This window comes from Protopterus annectens, chromosome 2.part1 (genome assembly GCF_019279795.1).
Source record: "Protopterus annectens isolate FY-2018-M chromosome 2.part1, PAN1.0, whole genome shotgun sequence".
Taxonomy (NCBI): domain Eukaryota; kingdom Metazoa; phylum Chordata; order Ceratodontiformes; family Protopteridae; genus Protopterus; species Protopterus annectens.
Window position 1 is genome coordinate 1,615,831,610 of NC_056729.1, and position 19,970 is coordinate 1,615,851,579.

Here is a 19,970-nt window from a genome sequence, read left to right on the forward strand (position 1 = left end):
AATTTCAGTGAAATGGGGTCAGTGAAATGAAAGTCAGTGAATTGGAAGTTAGGTGAAACAAAGTAGACCCATATATATATATATATATATATATATATATATATATGTGTGTGTGTGTGTGTGTGTGTGTGTAGATGTACGTAAATGATACAAACCATATAAGATTGACAGTAAAAAGATTGCGAGTAAAATATGTAAACTGCAAAATATCTAATTTGAAAAATATATAAACACAAAGCACTGACAACATCCAAGTTATACTTGTGAAGGGTTTATGCTTTTTGTCCACTGTTGTGTGATCTCAGAGCTGGTATACATAATTAGGAGGGGGGAGGTGCAGGGGCAGCCCCCTGCAAAACCATTGAATAAATCTAACAAAATCAAACAACATTTTTCACCCCACACCCCGTACTAATAAATATACCAACTCCAAGGTTGCGCAACAGTGGCACACGGGTATAAATCTTTACCAAGTATAACTTTAATTTTGTCTTGTTTTTTGTTTGGATATTTTTCAGTTTAGCTATGTTTACTGTCGATCTTATATGGTTTAGATCATTTTAGATATATACATATATATATATATATATATATATATATATATATATAGATATATAGACACACAAACAAACACACACACACACACACACACACACACACACACACACACACACACACACACACACACACACAGACACACACAGACACACACACACACACACACACACACACACACACACACACACACACACACACACACACACATGGATGCCATGGTTCTCCTTCTCATATATATATAGGCTCATAGGTTCATAGGTAGGTATTAGGCTATCGGCCCTGGGGCCTATACAAGCCCGGCCAAAAAAGGTACACTGGCTTTTGCCACCCAAGAAAATTATTTTCCTGTGCCACTGTCGAGCAGAGCCACAGAGGTGATCCCTGGGGTGAATTTCCTATTTCCCATCTAATCATCAAGATTTTTCTTGAAGAGTGCTAATGAGGAACTTTGTTTGATATAGATGGGTAGTTTATTCCAGACTATGGGAAGTCTCTGGGACAGGAATCTATCCCTCCGGCATGTTCTGTTTATTGTGGCGACAAGGTTTAGGTCCCTAGAGCATGTAGCTCAGAGGAATTGGGATTTCTTTAAGTGAAGCATGTCCAACAGCTCTGGGTTTGACATAGCTTTGTATGTTAGGCAGAGATCACCTCTGAGTAGGCGATATGTGATGGAGAAAAGCTGGAGTTTTTTGAGACGGTCAGCACAGGGCATCTGTTTGAGGCCGGTAATCCTCTTTGTGAGGTATTTCTGTGGCCTTTCCAGTTGTTGGAGATGTCTTGTGAGGTACATACCAAAAGGAGTGTTGTACTCTATAATGGGTCTAATGAGTGATGAGTAGAGGGGAACAATTACCTCTTTTTTTCTTGATGAGAAACCTTTTGTGATGAGGTGTGCCATGTAGAAGGATTTCCTGACTACTGTGGTGATGTGATTATCAAAGGAGGGACTACTGTCCACCTGTGTCCCAAGGTCTCTTATCACACTTTCAGTGTTAAGTATACTACTGCCTATGTTATAGTTCATGGGCACAGAGTTTTTACCAAAGGGGATGACAATGCACTTTTTGGCAATGAGCTTGAGGCCATGGCTTTGACACCAGGCATCTGTCTCAATGAGGCCCTTTTGTAGGATGTCCACATCATTAGGAGTTTCGATTATGGCTCCTAGTTTGCAGTCATCTGCGAACTTTGTTAGCCAAAGACTTTCTGTGTTACCCTGTACTTCAGAGAAGTAGATACCAAACAGGAGAGGACCCAGGACTGAACCCTGTGGTACTCCACTTGTCACTGGTCTGAAGTCGGATTTGGAGTCTGTTACTTTCACAGTGTGGGTTCTGTCAGTGAGCCAGTTTGCAGAGTGGGGGATGGTGTCAAAAGCCTTGGCAAGATCTAGATAGGCTGTGTGAACCACCTTACCCTTGTCTACAGCTTTGGTGACTGCTTCAAAGAAGTCTTTCAGGTTTAGGAGACATGATCTACCTTTTACAAACCCAAACTGGATGGGATCCAGAGTTTGGAGATTACCAATGTCTTTGTTTATAAGTTCCATGATGATATGTTCCGTGGCCTTGCAGACCAGGCTGGTCAGGCTAATGGGGCGGTAGTTCCCGGGGTCCATGGTGCCCCCCCCCCCTTGTGGAGTGGGATAACCATTGCTGTGCACCATTCAGAAGGCACAAAGCCTGAGGTGAGGCTATGATTGAACATGGTACTTAGTATGGGTGCCAGTTCATTCTGTAGTTCATGTAGAATGCAGCCTGGGATGTTGTCTGGTCCCATGGATGCTGTGTTCTTGGCTTTGGAGAGTGTAGTTTTTACCTGTGCAGCTGTGATTACAGGAACTTTGCATTCTTCTGGTATAGAGATGGGCTCTTTAGGGGGTGAGAGGGGAGGTAAAGTTAGCACTGAACCTATCTGCCAGGATGTTGGCAATATCAGTTGGGTCTGTATATTTAGTGCCATTGTGCTGTAACCCAGAGCAGGTCTGAGTGTTGCCATTCAGATTCTTGACATAGCTATAGAATGCTTTGTGGTTGTCTTTAGAATCAGTGGCGATTTTGTTTTCGTAACTAGCTTTGGAGGATTTTATCGGGGATCGCAGCTTCTTACTGAGGCTGAACAGGGAGCTCTCCTCCACTTGCAAGAGTTTCTTTCTTCTGTTGTACAGTTTGTTTATGGCAGGGGACCACCAGATTGGCTTCCTTTTTTTAGAGGATAGCATCTTGGTTCTGTTTGGGATAGCACGATCCACGCACTCATGTAAGTGTTTATAAAGTGCAATTGTGTAGGATTCAGTAGTCGTAACTGTATTGTCCATCTGCATAGGTGTCATGAAGTTCACCACTTCTGTCTTAAGAAGCATGAAGTTGACTTTGGAGAAATTTTTTATTATGGTTTCCTTAATGGGGGTGGAGGCAGGATGTGGATATCTAGGGTAATTTGCTTATGGTCGGGTCGGACCAATGAGGCATTGACTTCAGGTGTGGAACACCGGTCACTCATATTGGTAATGACTAGATCTAGGATATTGTTGCCCCTGGTGGGGGTGTGGATAAGTTGATCCAGGGCATTGGAGTTTATGAATTCCAGAAAGCGTTGAGCGAAGGAGTTGGTACATGAGTAGTTTTCCCAGTTAATGGTGGGATAGTTGAAGTTGCCCATTATTAGGGTGTTTGGTTGAACCCTAATATTTTCCAGTACATCAAGAAAAGAGGAGTGGGAATCCTGGGGCATGGTGAGTGATCTGTAGCAAGCTAGCCTGGAGGTGTGGATATCCTTAATGAATATGGGTACACCTCCACCTTTGGTGTTCCGGTCCAGGTTACATGGCCAAAAAGTGTGGTATGAGTTATAGCCTGGTGGTGCAGGAGTGCTCTCTGGAGCCTTGAACCAGGTCTCAGTCACAGCACAGATATCGATGTTCTCTATTTTAAGGAGTGCCTCGAGTGAGTGCATTTTGAGATTTAGACTTCTGGCATTGAGTAGCATCACCCTCAGTTTTTGCTTGCCTGTTCCTGTTACTGTGGTGAATTTGTCATTTGAACCTTACCTAAAAAAGGCACTATAGGGGCGGCAAGAACCTTAGCCAGTATCCAGAATCACAGGGGTGACAGGTGCAGGCCATCTCTGGCAAAGCATCGTGGTCTGTCGACCATGTCATCCCAGGCAGACAGATACTGGATCCCTATAGAATGGCACCAAAAGCTTAGGCAATTGTTGAAGTCAATCATTTTGTCCTTGTACTGCGTCATCATTCTGGGTGACGGCAGAATGCTACTCAGGGTTAGGTCATACCTGCCTGGGCTACAAGATCGGAGAGCTCTTCCATGTCTCTTTTCATGTAGTCCAGGGAGGTATGTCTCAGGTCGTTCACACCAACATGGACAATGACAGAATCATATTTGTACTTGTTGTGGAGTGACCTGAGTTTGTGTGTTATGTGGCAGATCCTGGCACCCGAAAGGCAGCTGACAGTAACCTTCTCCTTGTTTTGCCTGGTGAGTGGGACATCAGTGTGCCTGACTATAGAGTCGCCTATGACTAGTGTGTTAGGTATGTTGTTTTGCCTTATTGGCTGCGGTTGAGTGGCACACTGAGTCTGCAGGCTATGTGTCATTTGGGTTGTGTTGGGGGGTGGAGGTTGCTTGCATTTCTGCTTTGGAGGTCTCTGTTGTTTGAGCAGATTATTATTGAGAGCCTCCGCAAATGTTTTTGTATTTCTATGTGTAGATTTTGGTGGTGTAGACTTAGTGAGACTATGTGATGAGTGTGATGTGGTGCAAGTGTTTACCTTCTCCTCTTGACTGTCAAGTTCAGTCTTGATTGGAGAGATCATTACCTCCAGTTTGGCTAGATAAGTGCATCTCTCACAGGTTCTAGTGTTGGGTGGTAGGAGGAGAGGGTTGTCTGTGTACATGAGGCAATTTCTGCATTGCCCCAAGATGCCCAGATTCATCAGATAGACAGGAGAGAACACTGGGAGATGACCCTTGGACATGCCTGAATAAAAAAAACTATTTTCCTCTGGATAAGTGAGGAAAGTGAGTACAAGAGCTGTTTTTCTCTAAGCAAGTGAGGAAAGTAAGTACCAACACTGTTTTCCTCTAGGTAATGAGGAAGGTTGAGTGCTGTAGTAATTAGTAGGTTATTTAGTGCTTACAAATTCTGAACAAGTGCTGATCACAAAAAAGCAAATTCAAGTGCTAAAACTAAGAATCCGTATCTGGACTAAACTAGTTACAGGAAAGGGGGGAAACAAGTGCAAATGTGGGCTTTTAAATCAGAAAGTTGAGAGAGATGGAAAAACTGCTCAAACAGCCAATAACTACAGTTTCTGGGCCAGAACCACTCCTTATGTGGTAGATAGGTTACCTAGTGCTTACCACTCCCACTGATAAGCTAGAAGGCTTCCCTCCAACACAGAAAGCTTGGGGGGCTCAGAAGCTTACATACAGTCCTGGGTACAGCAAATCTGAATCTGGACTACACTAGTTACAGAAAAGTTTTTTTTTTTTTTTTTTTTTTTTTTTTTATATATATACAGAAAAGTAGCTAAAACAGCAGTCAAAACAATTCAAATACAGTGCAAGCTAGCACACTTGAGTATGTAGCAATATTAGACCAAACAGTTTAAAAAATGCAATTAAATTAAAAATTACTAAAAACAATGCAGACGGAGTCTATTAGGTAGAATGAGGTAAAGACATGGGACTGGGGGGAGTGTCCCAGATCAAATCTACAGTGGGGGCTGGCAACTGCAAAAACCTCCAGATTTAAACAACACAGGAATAGGGAGGGTGGGTATGGAAAAACCAACACCTTCAGCAGAGATCTGAAAAACTATACAGTGAAGCAAAAATAACAGTGCACAACTCTGAAGTCAGCCAGCAATGATATAAAATTAGTCAAACAACAATTATCAGCACACAACTCTGAAGTGCCAGAAAAATATACTCAGCTCTGTATATCTCCAGATAGTTTGAAGAACACTCTTTCAGGACACAGAAGGGCTCCAACAATGATATGCAGACTTTTTTACTAAGAGGGTCTAATTTTATGCAAGTAATCCTTGAGATGGTCAGATAACACTCGGGATGCAAAACCAGTTATACCAACTTAAGACACAGAGAAATAGGGGGAGGGGGAAAAACACCTTCAGCAGAGATCTGAAAAACTATGCAGTGAAGCAAAAATAACAGTGTACAACTCTGAAGTCCGCCAGCAATGATACAAAATTAGTCAAACAACAATTACCAGTACACATCTCTGAAGTGCCAGAAAAATATACTCAGCTCTGTATATCTCCAGATAGTTTGAAGAGCACTCTTTCAGGACACAGGAAGGCTCCAACAATGATATGCAGCCATATGTATGCCATGGGTCTCCTCTAAGGGAATGGTTGACTTTATCACATCATATCACACATATGCCTTTCTTCACATAGCTAAGCACCACTAAACCCAATGCATGGAATGCAAAGGACTTCTCTGTGTTATAATGCTTTGCCAGGCTATACCTCGTCTCCCAAGATTTGAACTGGCAGCCTTTTAGAGGCATGACAAGAAGTAGGACCTGGACCTTAGTGCATTGATAATGGCTTTTGCAAATCTCTAATGAAGATGTCTAAGGCCAGAGCCATGCCATATTCCACAGGACACTCCTGCAATTTTGCAAAAGCAGGTTTTGTTTAACCTTTCTCTCTCCTGAAAAATTAATTACATTATCCATTCCCTGAAGTCATTTTGTAAAACAGCATGAACAATGTATATTTGTTAGCAGTCTTTGCCTTGAGTAGGAAATATCCCTTTAGCCAACCATATATAGCTTGCCTGATGCATTGACACTGCCTGACCATTCACCTATCCTCTGCTTTACACATGTCAGTTCATGGTTCTCTTATTTTGGGGGTGAAGTCTTCAGGGATGACATTCTTTACAGTGCTGGACCTGTGAATTAGATGTGCCAAAGTTGTTTTTGGAACATGGCTACTGTCAAGTTACTGTCCATCTGCTCTGCCAGCTCAGTTCATATCAGTTGATATGGTGAATTAGTAGATTCCATGGCTATAGATGTGAGGTGACTGACAACATCAGTGACCTGAGGGTCCAAGGTGTTCTTGACACACACATACATACACACACAGACACACACAGACACACACACACACACACACACACACACACACACACACACACTCACAGACACACACACACACACACACACACACACACACACTCACAAGCACACACACACACGCATGCATGCACACACACATATACACACACACACACACGCACACACACTCACACACACACACACACACACACACACACACACACACACACACACACACACACACACACACACACACACACACACACACACACACACACACACACATCTTACACAATCAATGTCATTGCTTGGCCCTTTTTAACCAGCTGTATGCTTTGGCGCACAGTTATAACAGTTCTTGTCACTGACATGTATTTCACAGTGGTGCAGATTGCCATCAGTGACCAAGTGTGTGAATGTGTTACTTTTACCTGCTGGTATTGTGCCAGGATACAAAAATCTCTACGCCTTTTCATCCATATTGTGATCTGGATTCTCCTTCATACCCTTATTCATGCCCATATCTGTGCTATGAGTATGACTAAGGATATGAAATAGAATCTGATGTTACATCTGTTACAGGCATGCTTCTGCAACATGAGAAACCCTCCTGCAGACTGTAAATTTATTTATAGGTTGGTGTAGATTTCCTTCCAGGTCTTCCACATTAGTTTGCTATTAGAAAAGAATCTCCAAACTTTAAATCTTAGGGTATTTCCTCCAGTCATCATTGGCCACTGAATCTGCAACAGACTGTCTTTTTACCTGAAGCCCTGGATCCAACAACATTAGCACCAAAAGTTGTATGACGGGAAAATGCGATTTCTTACAGATTCCAGACCATCTGGGTTGCTGAAGTGGAGGCCTTTGACATCTTGCAATACTATCCTGATAATGAATTCCAGCCACCCCCAAGTACAAAATCATATGGGGTAAGAGTACTCATTACACTATCTGAGACACTATTCCAGTTTTGCTACTGCACCATAACCAGGAAATGGTTCCTCTCTAAAATCCTAGGTTTTCAAAAATTATGGGAACTTCTTGCACTACATGAAAAAGATTTCTAACCCAACAATATCTTACCCTTAGAAAAATGTCCTATTCAGGAGATATCTGTCAAAACCCAGCCCACCCCCCCCCCCATTTTATAATATTATTATTTATAACAATAATGATATTAAATTCAAAGATCTAAAAATTGCTCTTCTTAGCATAAATAGCCTCAGTAATAAATGGGCAATTCCAAAGGCATGGAGGAACACAGGGAAATCACACATACACATTCATGAAGAAGCATGACTTGTGTCCCAAAGACTCCCTGGTCTGTGGAATAGACACTCCCCCTCCATGTAAAGCAAAGTACCTCTCTAGCCCTCTTTAAGAGGAACCTGGTTGACTGGATGGGAAACAGAAAATATACCCCTGGGATCCCACCTCAATCCCTGCTGGACAGGGAAACAGGTGTTGACTTTGAGGGAACATGGACAAAATTTTTGGCTAGGCTTATAAGAGCCTTCTGGGCCAATAGCCAAGTATCATCCTCTGAACCTACGAAAAAGGTAAATTTTTACTTGTCTAACTTTATTAGAGTTCATTACTCTGGCCATAAAGACATCAGAGTTGGCTTGAGGAGTGCAAAAGATTTACTATTCCTTATAAAAATACAATACATCAGATGAGGTAAAGCACGTATCTCAAATAAATACATCATCTGAAAGAGGCCCAAACTGGCTCAGGGATCACTACATGACCAGTTTATATTCCCCATTATCATCAATTATATTACTGGAGAATGTTTTACATAATATGGGTCCATCTTTTTATCCCAAACATAAAAAATGAACAAGCACAGGAATCTGTGTAGTTCCAACCTCACCACCATGAGTGTTGAGGAAAAAAAAATAAAAAAAAATAAATAAATTAGTGGTATTAAACTTTTGTTGATGAGCTCAATCAAAATAAGTTTAAAAAATCATGAAACCAAGTAGCATTCCAAACCAAGATGCTTTTATTCATTACAGACAAACGATCCCCAGTAACAAAATATCAGAAATATTTTTTAACAATGTTAAACATATCAGCTTTTACATGTTTAATCGTAGGTGTGGAAAATGTACATATTGTTTTAATTTTAAACCAACCGATTCAAGGCAAACAGTATAAACAAGACTGTAAAAGTACATTTTACAACAACAAATACTCACCCCCATACACTACTACTGATTAGATCAAACTAAATCCTAGTTAAGGAAAACACACATTCCAAAATCAGGTATTAAGAAAAGCATAAAATACACATAAAAGTACTTTTAACTAAAATCGCTTTTGGCTACCTGATGCAATAAAGCCTTCATCAGGTCTGTGACAAGAAGTAAAATCAAGAAAAAACACATAGCTATCTAACCATAAACATAATCTAACTAGAACACTATAAATATAAAAATACATCTGTCTAATAATCCATCCATCCATCCATACATTCATCCTCAACCCCTTTTCCCATTTTACACATGGGGTCAGGGTATCAATTCAACAGTGACAATCATCACAAGCCAAGGTTTACACCGCCAGGTGGCTAGCCCTGCTATGGTAGTTCATTCATACCACTCACTTGCGCGCGCGCACACACACACACACACACACACACACACACACACACACACACACACACACACACACACACTTACCTAAGACCAGTTTAGAGTGTCCAATCCACCTACTGCATGTCTTTGGAAAGTGGGAAAAACTGGAGCACGCAGAGGAAACCCATGTGACCACAGAGAGGACATGCAGACTCCGCATAGAAGGAACTCCAGCCGAGAATCGAGACAGAGAACCTCTTGCTGTGAGGCAACAACACTAATACATCTGTCTAATAATATAATCTAGTAAATATCAATTTATGTGTATTAGTGTACATGAAAAACTAAGTAATTAACAGCTCAGGAAAAATGTCAGTCCTCTGAAAAAAAAATTGTCATGACGGTTTTTATGTTTGCAGCCCCAAAACATGTTTATAAAATGAAAACTAGTAGAAAACCATACAAAACTGTATGGAAAATGGGGGAATTATACCAATACTACCTGGTGATGGCAGCATGAAAACAAATATGTGTTTTGAATTTACCATTTAAATCTCTGTATGTATATATATATGGGTCTACTTCTAAAAGCCGACTCCCAGAAGATTGACTGTCACAATCCCAAGAACAAAATCATGAAACTGTGGAACCTCAAATGTCAGATGTTTGCTAGGGTAAGTAAACTCTTGTCCAGCATGCCCTTTCTCCACTGTAGTGTGATCCTGGAGTTGGTATATTTAGTTAGGCTGGGGTGTTGGGGGTGTGAGGGCATAGTTCTCCACCTAGGTGGGTTATACTTACCTTGGTGTGAGTTTCGTTTGCATTTGGCTAAGTGTTTACTTACCCTAGTAAACACCTAACATTCGAGCTTCTACAGTTCTGTGATTGTGGTTTTGGGATTGTGACAGTCGATCTTCAGGAGTTGAGTTTTAGAAGTAGACACACACACACACACACATATATATATATATACATATATATATATATATATATACATATATATATATATATATATATATATATATATATTTAGGTACTGTAATCTCTACTCTGCTTTTATTAGATTTATTGCATCACACCAGAGATTTAAACAGTAAATTCAAAACATACATTTTTTTCACGCAGCTTTTACTATGTAGTATTGGCATAATTCCCCCATTTACCATACTGGTGGACATTCATGCATACTCATGCACAGACCTGCACACGTTTATACATTGCTAGTTTACTTCATCTACTGTTTTCTGGGGCCTATATTATAACATCGAAGTCTTACAACTTTGAATGTTATAATATCGAACCCAGTAGAGTGAAACACCAGAATACCGAACAGTCAGAATAGCAAATTTTTTCCCAGGGAAAAAATTTGCTGTTCCAACAAACATACACACAACACAAGCACACCAAAATAAATAATCCACACACACACACTTCACAAAACCCTACACTAAACCATACATACACCACTAGCTATCCACTTACCTTAACCCAACCCTAACCCTAAGGTCCGTCACAATCGTACACTCACCTTACCCACTCCCTAGCCCTAACTCACCTACCCCACCCTAACTCTCACATTCACACAATCGCACACTTACCTGACCCACGCCCTAACCCTAACTCATCTAACCCACACCCAATTGAACACTCACCTTCGTTCACACACTTACCTTAACCCGGTCCGTAACCTTCGCTCCACAGTTGAGGAAATAGTGAAGCTGCAGAAACGGCCCACTGAATACTTTCCCTAGGAAAGTATTCGGTGTTCTGGAGCTTCGCTATTTCCAGCGTTTGCTCTTCTGGGTTTGATATTATAACATTCAAAGTTGTAAGACTTTGATGTTATAATATAAACCCGTTTTCTGTATTTTGTGTATGTTTTTTCTGCTAGTTTTTATTCTATAAACATGTTTTGGGACTGTAAACATGAAAATTGTCATGACAGTTGTTTTTTTTTTTTTTTTTTTGCAAAGCACTGACATTTTTTTTGAGCTATAAATTACTTGTTTTTTATGCACACTAATCCACATGTATGGATATTTAGTAGTTGATATTATTATACAGATGTATCTTTATATTTATAGTGTTCTAGTTAGATTATGTTTGCTATGTGTTTTTCTTGATTTTAGGTCTTGTCACAGACTAGATGAAGGCTTTATTGCATTAGGTAGCTGAACACGATTTTAGAAGTCCTTTTATGTGTATTTTATGCTTTTCTTAATACTTGATTTTGGAATGTGGGTTGCAAATTGACAGGTAGTGTTTTCCTTAACTGGCATTTAGTTTGATCTTATCAGTAGTAGTGTATGGGGGTGGGTACTTGTTGTAAAATGCACTTTTACAGCACTGTTTATAACATTTGCCTTGAATAGGCTGGTTTAAAATTAAAACAGTATGTACATTTTCCACACCTACTTTTAAGAATATAAAAGCTGATATGTTTAACATTGTTAAAATATTTCTGATTTTTTTGTTACTGAGGATTGCTTGTCTGTTACGAATAAAGGCTTCTTGCTCGGGAACACTACCTGGGTTTCATGATTTTTGGAAATTATTGTGACTGATCTCATCAGCAGAGTTGTAAGACCATGAGTTTCTTTGTTTTTTATTTTTTTAATCTTTTTATCCCAAAAAGCACCATTATCATTAGTAATTCCATGTTAATACTAGGCTAGTTGCCCCTGTGGTCCATTTATGCATAACCAATTTCCCTCAAAGGGTAGAACTAAACGTTGTAACTTATGTCTGGGAGGTAAACACTTTAACCATTATACTAACCCCTAACCATTATGTCAGTTTGTCCCAGGGGTTCCACCTGTGTCCCTCACTGACAGGGAAGACAGGTGCTGCTGACTAAGATTTCTGTTTTGGGCATAAACTCTTGGTTAGGCTTCTAAGGGCCCCAGGGCCATTAGCCTAATAACCTCCTATGATCCTATAATCCTATGATAATCCCCAACCCCTCATCCTCCCAACTAAACATATGTCCTATCCTGAAGAGACTTGAACAGTTAGTAAAATCTTGCAACAGGCACCAATTACCTTCTAGACCTTAATATTTCTAATATCAGCTACAGATGCCTAAATGTTCACATTTTATCCAGCACCCTAAGTGACCAATGTCTTGTTGATTCAGTTTAGTTATTTAATGCAATTAAAGCATCTCAAGAACTTGTATTTGGCAGGCCTACACAGAAAAGCAAATAGTTAAATCTACATGCAAACATAGACTAGACTGCAACATACAAGGAAGTAACCCAAAATTTAGCACTATTTTGTTTTATTAGCTTGCTAGCAAAATTGCAAGACACTCTTTTCCCACTGACCTTAAGAGGCTCATGAGGTATACCTGTCTTCAGATTAGAACTAAAATGAAAGTTATAATGAGGCAATGAAATCAGGAATGGAGGGACTATAAGGAACCAGTCCCACACACATCTATATCAGGCAGATTTACAAATTAGAAAAACTCGCAGAGTGGCAACAAAGTCAGCTAAATCTCTGTACCTCACAAATATGCAACTATGTCTTGCATCAGGCCTCAGATAGTTTTATATACTTATTAAAGCACTAACTGGACATATCACTAATTCTTATTTCTCCACAGTCTCTAGCATAATAAATTGTTTTGCAGAATCTTATAGAAACAATCAACATGGAAGTTTAGGTAGTGTGGGAAATAAAAGCCTCCCACCCATATACATCCCAAGATCAGTTTCCAGTACTGCCTCATCACTGTAACCCTTAACAGCCTGCAGCCCAACATTTGCTTTAAGTGGATTACTCCCAAATAAGCAGATGACCATTAAAATAAACTGGACAAAAGCTTGGGGCATGACTCAGTCTTCTTCATCCTGCTTTTCTTAAAGTGCGGTCTCAGTTTACTCTAAACCATTGATTTTCATTGTTGATCTTTTCTTAAACACAGAAATGATATCCTCCCAATTTAAATATGCAGTTATTGTGCTTTTTCCCAAAACATGCCCCCCCCCCCTTCAATAAAGGATTACAGAGTGACATATAACTAATCTATACCCCATGACCAAAACATTTCAAAAAGCTCACTCATAAACTCATTTCCAACCATATTAATAAGTACAGGCTATTTCTGTGTTGTCCAGAATGTATTTTTGAAGGGTTTCCGAAGTACCACACTACTCCATTACAAAGTCAGCATATTGCAATATGAATGATGGTCTTTTTACAACTGAATATTTTATTATTATGACTCGACACATCAAGGCTTACAGTCATGTTTTCTTACTATAAAAGGTTGAAAAGAAATACTTACCTGAAAGGTAGAACATTTTAGGTCTATACTGAGTCAATGCTTTTAGAGAAATGTACATTCAATTCAGGGCTATCCCAGGACTCCAGTCTGTGCCCATCACTGTTCTCACTGTTTGTTAATGACATAATACTAAACTGACCCATTATCAGTGTGATTATGTATACAAGATATCTGGCCAGAGTCAATAAACCCTACTCAGTTTGTGCATAGGTAGCAAGCTGTTTTGGATTCAGTAAGCAGCTCTACACAGTATGTACAGCTGCGTATACAAGGTAAACATCATGGCATGCTAATTACAGCATAATCAGCTGAATTGTACGCCAATCAACCAATCCAAGATGGAGGAGCTATCCAACAAACTATAAAGCCACGGAAAGGAGTCTACACAGAAACAATGTCAGGGGCTGCTGTTACTTTAATTCATGTGTTTGTGCAATAGGCTGAAGTCTATAATGCTGCTGCTGCTAATAGACCATGGCCAAGAAGGAGAAGAGTTTCCAGACCCCAGGTAACTTATCACAACCTGCATGATGTGGACATTGTAGAGTGCTACACGGTGGATAGAGACACTCTACAGGAACTCTGCAACCTCTGTCATCCTCAGTTCAGACCTATGGCAAACTGAGGGGAAACCCATACTGGTGGAGACAAAGGTATATGTAGCACTTAGAATTTTAGCTATAGGAACCTTTCAGAAACCAACAGGGGGCATGCCTGGGATGTCAAAGACATCAGCATTCAGGATCCTCCATCAATTCCTGAATGCTATGCTCCAACATGCCAGTGACCACATATATTTTCCCTGTACTCCTGAGGACAGGGACACAAATCTGCAGGCGTTCTACCCTGTAGCACACTACCCTGAAGTAATAGGTGCCATAGATTGTTCACATATTGAAATTAAGGCACCAACCAGGAGACAGGGAAGGGTCTATATTAACAGAAAGGGTTTCCACTCTATTAACTGCCAAGTCATGTGCAATGCTGAGGGAATCATCTTGAATGTGTGTGCTGGCAACTCATGCAATTACCAGAACTCACATATCTGGCATACCTCCCAAATGTATCAGATGTTAAATAGGGGGGATATCCCACAGGGTCTTTTACTGGATGATACAGGTTACACACTGGAACCATGGCTGATGTAACTCATCAGAAATGCACACACACCTGCTGAAGAATGCTATAATGAGGCACACGTTCAAACCAGAAATATCATACAGTGTGTGTTTGGGCTGCTGAAGTCGAGGTCCCAGTGCCTAGATACATCTAGGGGAGTCCTGCAGTACAATCCATGTACATGTACTAAAACATTTACTGTATGTGCCATTCTACACAACATTATCTTGAGGAAGTCACTTTAGCTGAATCAACAAGGGGAAGAGGCACACATCCCACCACCAATGGCAAGGTCACCAGAGCCACAAGCAGGTGAGGAGTCAGAGAGGGAACCGGCAGCTGTTGTGGGTGTAGGCAGGCATAGAAGTGCTCAATATGCCTCCGCATTGGCTAAAATGCAACACAAAGCACACTCACTCACCACCTAAGGAGCTAAAACCTTCCTCCTATGCACATACATATAGTAACATTGATGCCAGGCAATGCTCATAATCTTTACCTACCCATGTAATGGTTGTGTCCTGCTAGCACCAGACAGAGAGAGACCTGAACTAAAATTGTTGTAACTGCTGGATTTAGAAGGTAAGTGTTGAACCTGGAGTGCATTGTGTAATAATATGAATGAATGGCATATCCTTGCATGTTGTTACTTGGTAATGTAAGCAAGTAAAAGGTGGGTGATTTGTACAGAAATTACTTTAACATGTAACAGCAGAGACTTATGTGAATGCATGTGTCCTGTATCAAGTAGTAGGCCTCGGGCATCAGCGGTTCACACAGTCATATGTTTCAAAAGTACTGATGGTCACTTCATGCCTTCAGCTTAGCACCATACTTTTGTACTGAAAAATCATTAAAGAGAGAAGTAAGAAATTAATGACACACATTTCAATTTCAGACTTCACAGCCCTCACATTATCATTACAATACTTATGAAAAAAATGTTTGATTCTATGAACTGCCTTTCTAAGACCAAAATATATCAAAGGTACAATTAGCAAAACAACACAAACACAGATACACTAAGGACTAAGTCAACTATGCACTATGAGCATCAAACAAAAATGTTATGCATCCCTGAATCCAAAATATAGAAAACAAGAATATGGCACATTTATCATCACTTGCACAGGGTGTTTTGTGTGTGTGTGTGGGGGGGGGGGGGGGGGGGGCATGAGGCCTTGGCTGACACAAAAGATCGGTGAGTGTGTGTGACTAAGAAAGAGAGGCAAGCAGACATTTGGATAAAATAGCAAATGGCCAGAGAGACAAAATGAGCTTTAAGCTTCACAGATGAAACATGTAACTTTTGTGTGCATGTCTGTATGGGTCCTCCAGGTGAAACTGGTGTGTTAGTGTCTGCATGAACACAAACAAGATTTGTGCTAGTTCTACACCTTGGTATGTTGGACAGGTGTGAGCCATGCATGATAGAGGTGGCAGTTCGTCACTGTCGTCCCTGACCACAAGAACTGGCTCAGCCAGGAGTTGCACTGGCATGTCCATGCCCATGGTAAGATTTACTGCTGCTTCCTGACATGACTGATGTCTAATGAATGAACTCCCCTCATGATGACCCAGGACTATGACCCCATGGCCTGCCATGTCTGGATGTTGGCACATCAACCACTGATGGAGCAATGGAATTAGTGCCACTATGGGAGAGTGATCAGGCACAACCACTTCGGTTAACAGCAGATGATGTGGCTGACCTATGCCCATGAGGATGCCATCCCCCTCCCAGAAGACGTTCCATCACAAACACTGCCTGTTCCAACATGTCATTCATGTGATCCATTGAACTGGCAACATGGTGGAGGCAGTCACATAGGTCAGCCTGTGCCACATCTACAACCTTAAGAATTTCTCTGGAGGACCTATGGGAACATGTCTTTGCCTCCATGATGGCCCTAAATGTACATTGAGTGGCACTGGAAGACACACCTGGATCAGATGGATGATGGACAGCAGGCCTTCTCCAAGCACCCTTAACAACCCTCCTGTGTGGCACCTCGGTCACATTTTGGCTATGACCAGAGACAACAGATATTGAAGCCACAGTAACCACATTTCCCTAACTGAGTGTTTCGCCCTACAACTGTCCAGTATCTGAGGGCTCACTGGAATTTGTTGGTGTAGGCCTACTGGCTTTGTCCAATGGAATTACAGGGAATGGCTGAATCTCAACCTCTGAGCCAGATTCACCATCTGCACACCCTGACTGTGCCTCTGTTTGGCCACCATCATCATCAGAGACTTCTGATACTCTGACATCAGGTGATAAGAGTCCTATGTTTCCACTGTCAGCATCAACTGTGATAACAAGCAACAAATGCAGGAAATAAATTAATAGCTATATTACTATAGTCAAATGTATGGTGCCACTACTACAGACAGTACAGCAATACACTCAACAGTTCTGACACCCACATCATATATATGAATAACTTATATATTTCTTTGAACTACTCATCACCACTGACAAAGAAGATATTTGGCTTACCATGTGCAGTTGATGCTATGCTTCCCATGGATGATGGTCCTGGAAGAAGTTAAACAAAAGTTAAGGACAACATCATCACAATTGACAGTAATACAGGAGGTTAAAACTTTTCACTTTTGTATGTCTATTAACTATGCTTTCAACAAGAACTTGGATGACAAGTCCATCCTAAGCCCAATTGTAATCAATCAGAATGTGTTGTTAACCTTAGCAATCTAACCCCCCCCCAAACAAATTTATTGTTAAACAGAACTAATGTAGTGCTGTCAATATTCTACTATACAACAGAATTTAACAACTGAGATACATAAGCCTACCTGGAAGCTCCTCCAGGGACATACCTGCTGTCCCTGAAACAGTAGCACCAATGTCAAGGACATGCTGTTCTGCAGTTTCCTGTGAGTTGTCTGGATCCCTTGCAGTGGACAGGAACTCTTCATTTGCTGTTAGTTGTGGCTCTATAGCAGCCTTCCCAGTACCCATCCAGTCACAGGCCAATGCAGTTGCTCTCCTCCATGCAGATGAGATCATGTCAGTGGCCCTATGACACACCTGAGCATATGTCGTTATGTGGCCATCTACTTCATTCACATCAGCAGCTATCTGCTGCCAAATTTGCATTCTGTCTGACATATCTCCATGTCCCCACTCAAGCAGAAAGGCACCATGTCTCCTAAAAGCTTCCATAATGATGTGATTCTCAGGGTCACCGAAGGAGGGTTTTGGGGGATGGAAATACCTGGGTCCCACAGTCCTAGGTGACCTAAAATACAACAGAAGGATAATAAATTTAAGTATCACATAACTAAAAAAGTCTCCTTTTTCCAGATAAAATATAAAAGGTATCAGTTAACTATTACCCACTGGAGAAGCCTAAAACAGTCAAGATATCAAAAACAAGAATTGTGTGGTTGTAACACATTACATGTGCACACATAACAAGGCTGGGTGCAAACCAAGGGGAGTAACAATAGCAACATATCTTTGTTTGTGCCAAAACATAAATGAATCTTTGCTCCCCCACCCCCAAAAGAAAAGGCAAATTTTTATTTTTTATTTTATTTATTTTACATTTGTTTACTGGGATAGTCTGACTGGATACATATCCATTTTTAGTGGAGGCCCATGGAGAAAAGCTCCACATAGACAAATTGTTATGATAATTACAGAATATGCTTTCAGTTTATAACTTAATCAGGGTTGGTACATGGCCATAGCCAATTCATTTTGAGATACTGTTTGAGTTTTTTTAAGAGACTTCAAATGACACATTTTGCTAACAAACCATCAGTGAAATGCTAAAAGTGCTATCAAATGAACTGTCCCTGAAACATGACTACATATTTCACATAGAACATGCCATTTTAACTTATTGCCAGTACTGTCTACCTGTGGCCAGCACTCCTCTAAAGGTGTGTATGGTCCTTCCTAGAAGGCTAACACCCCTATGTCATTGACAATATGGGACATTTACATTTCACAGAAATAACAATACAAGAGTGTACACAGAAAACAGTTGTAACATTAGCACTTCTGATGACAGTTAATAAGGCTGTGCATCTAAGAAAGTGAAATGCCCTGACAAACATGCCCACACCATCAGTACACAGAAAACAGTTGTAACATTAGCACTTCTGATGACAGTTATAAGGCTGTGCATTTGAGAAAGTGAAATGCCCTGACAAACATGCTCATGCCATCAGTATACTTCTAAGTAATGCATACAGATAAAAGTAGTAATTACTATATTAACAAATTTTTCTTAATGACATTTTAGCATATATAGTATATAGCTGAAAAATGCAAGCATACCTTCTCAATGTCAGTAGTCTTCTGTGCAGATATATCTCAGTGTAATAGCCTCTTCTGTGTTTTCCACATAGACAAGTCTCTTCACTTTCAGGTTCTCTAAGTACATGGTTGACTTTTTATGGTGTAGGTTCAGTGCTGTGAGCACAGTGAAGATGCAAATGAGGTGTAAACTCATTAGAATTGCTGAATTCCAAATACCTGGCTCCATGTAGAAGATGGAAGCATAGTGCAGGCACTACCTCAGTGTTTGTTGCTAATGGATTGTAACTGTGAATGATTACTGGTAGGTAGATGGAAAACACAACAGCAATGCAGACTGCCCTGCTGAACTAGTGGCCCACACAGGAAGTAGACAGAACACCTGCATTTAGGGCTTCTGTAAAAGTGTAAAGGTCAAAACAGATACATCATTGCAATTTTTGCTTTCCATCATGTAGCACCACTAAGTGACATTGCACAGTGGTTAGCAGTGCTTCCCAAAACCTGCAGCCATTGAACACCTGCAGACAAGACACAGACAGTCATTAACTGAAAATGGATGCATTCAATTAATTCTGTTGGGCACCGCACAAACACGGTAAGCAGCTTTGTGTGGCAGTTAACATACAGAACTTAAGAATGACTGGAAAATTATGGAATTGTCATGGTTCATAGGTTCATAGGTTCATAGGTTAGTACTAGGCTAACTGCCCTTGCGAGCCATTTTAAGCCTAGCCAATTATCCCCTTTGAGATTCAAACTACTCCTGTGGCAGCAGGTTTAAGTGTAAGGATGTAATACAGATGATCCTGAGTTGTAATAAGGGAGTGCAATATACTTTTAAAGTTGTGACAGTCCAGTTTATAGGACTGAACTGAAAGATGCACAAGTGTTATTTCAAAATTCTTGTGGCAATAAGTGCAAGTCTAGGGAAGCCACACACATGGTCTTCGGTTCTAATACAGGACATTCCAGACATTTTTACTGTTGTTCCATTTCCGCTTAT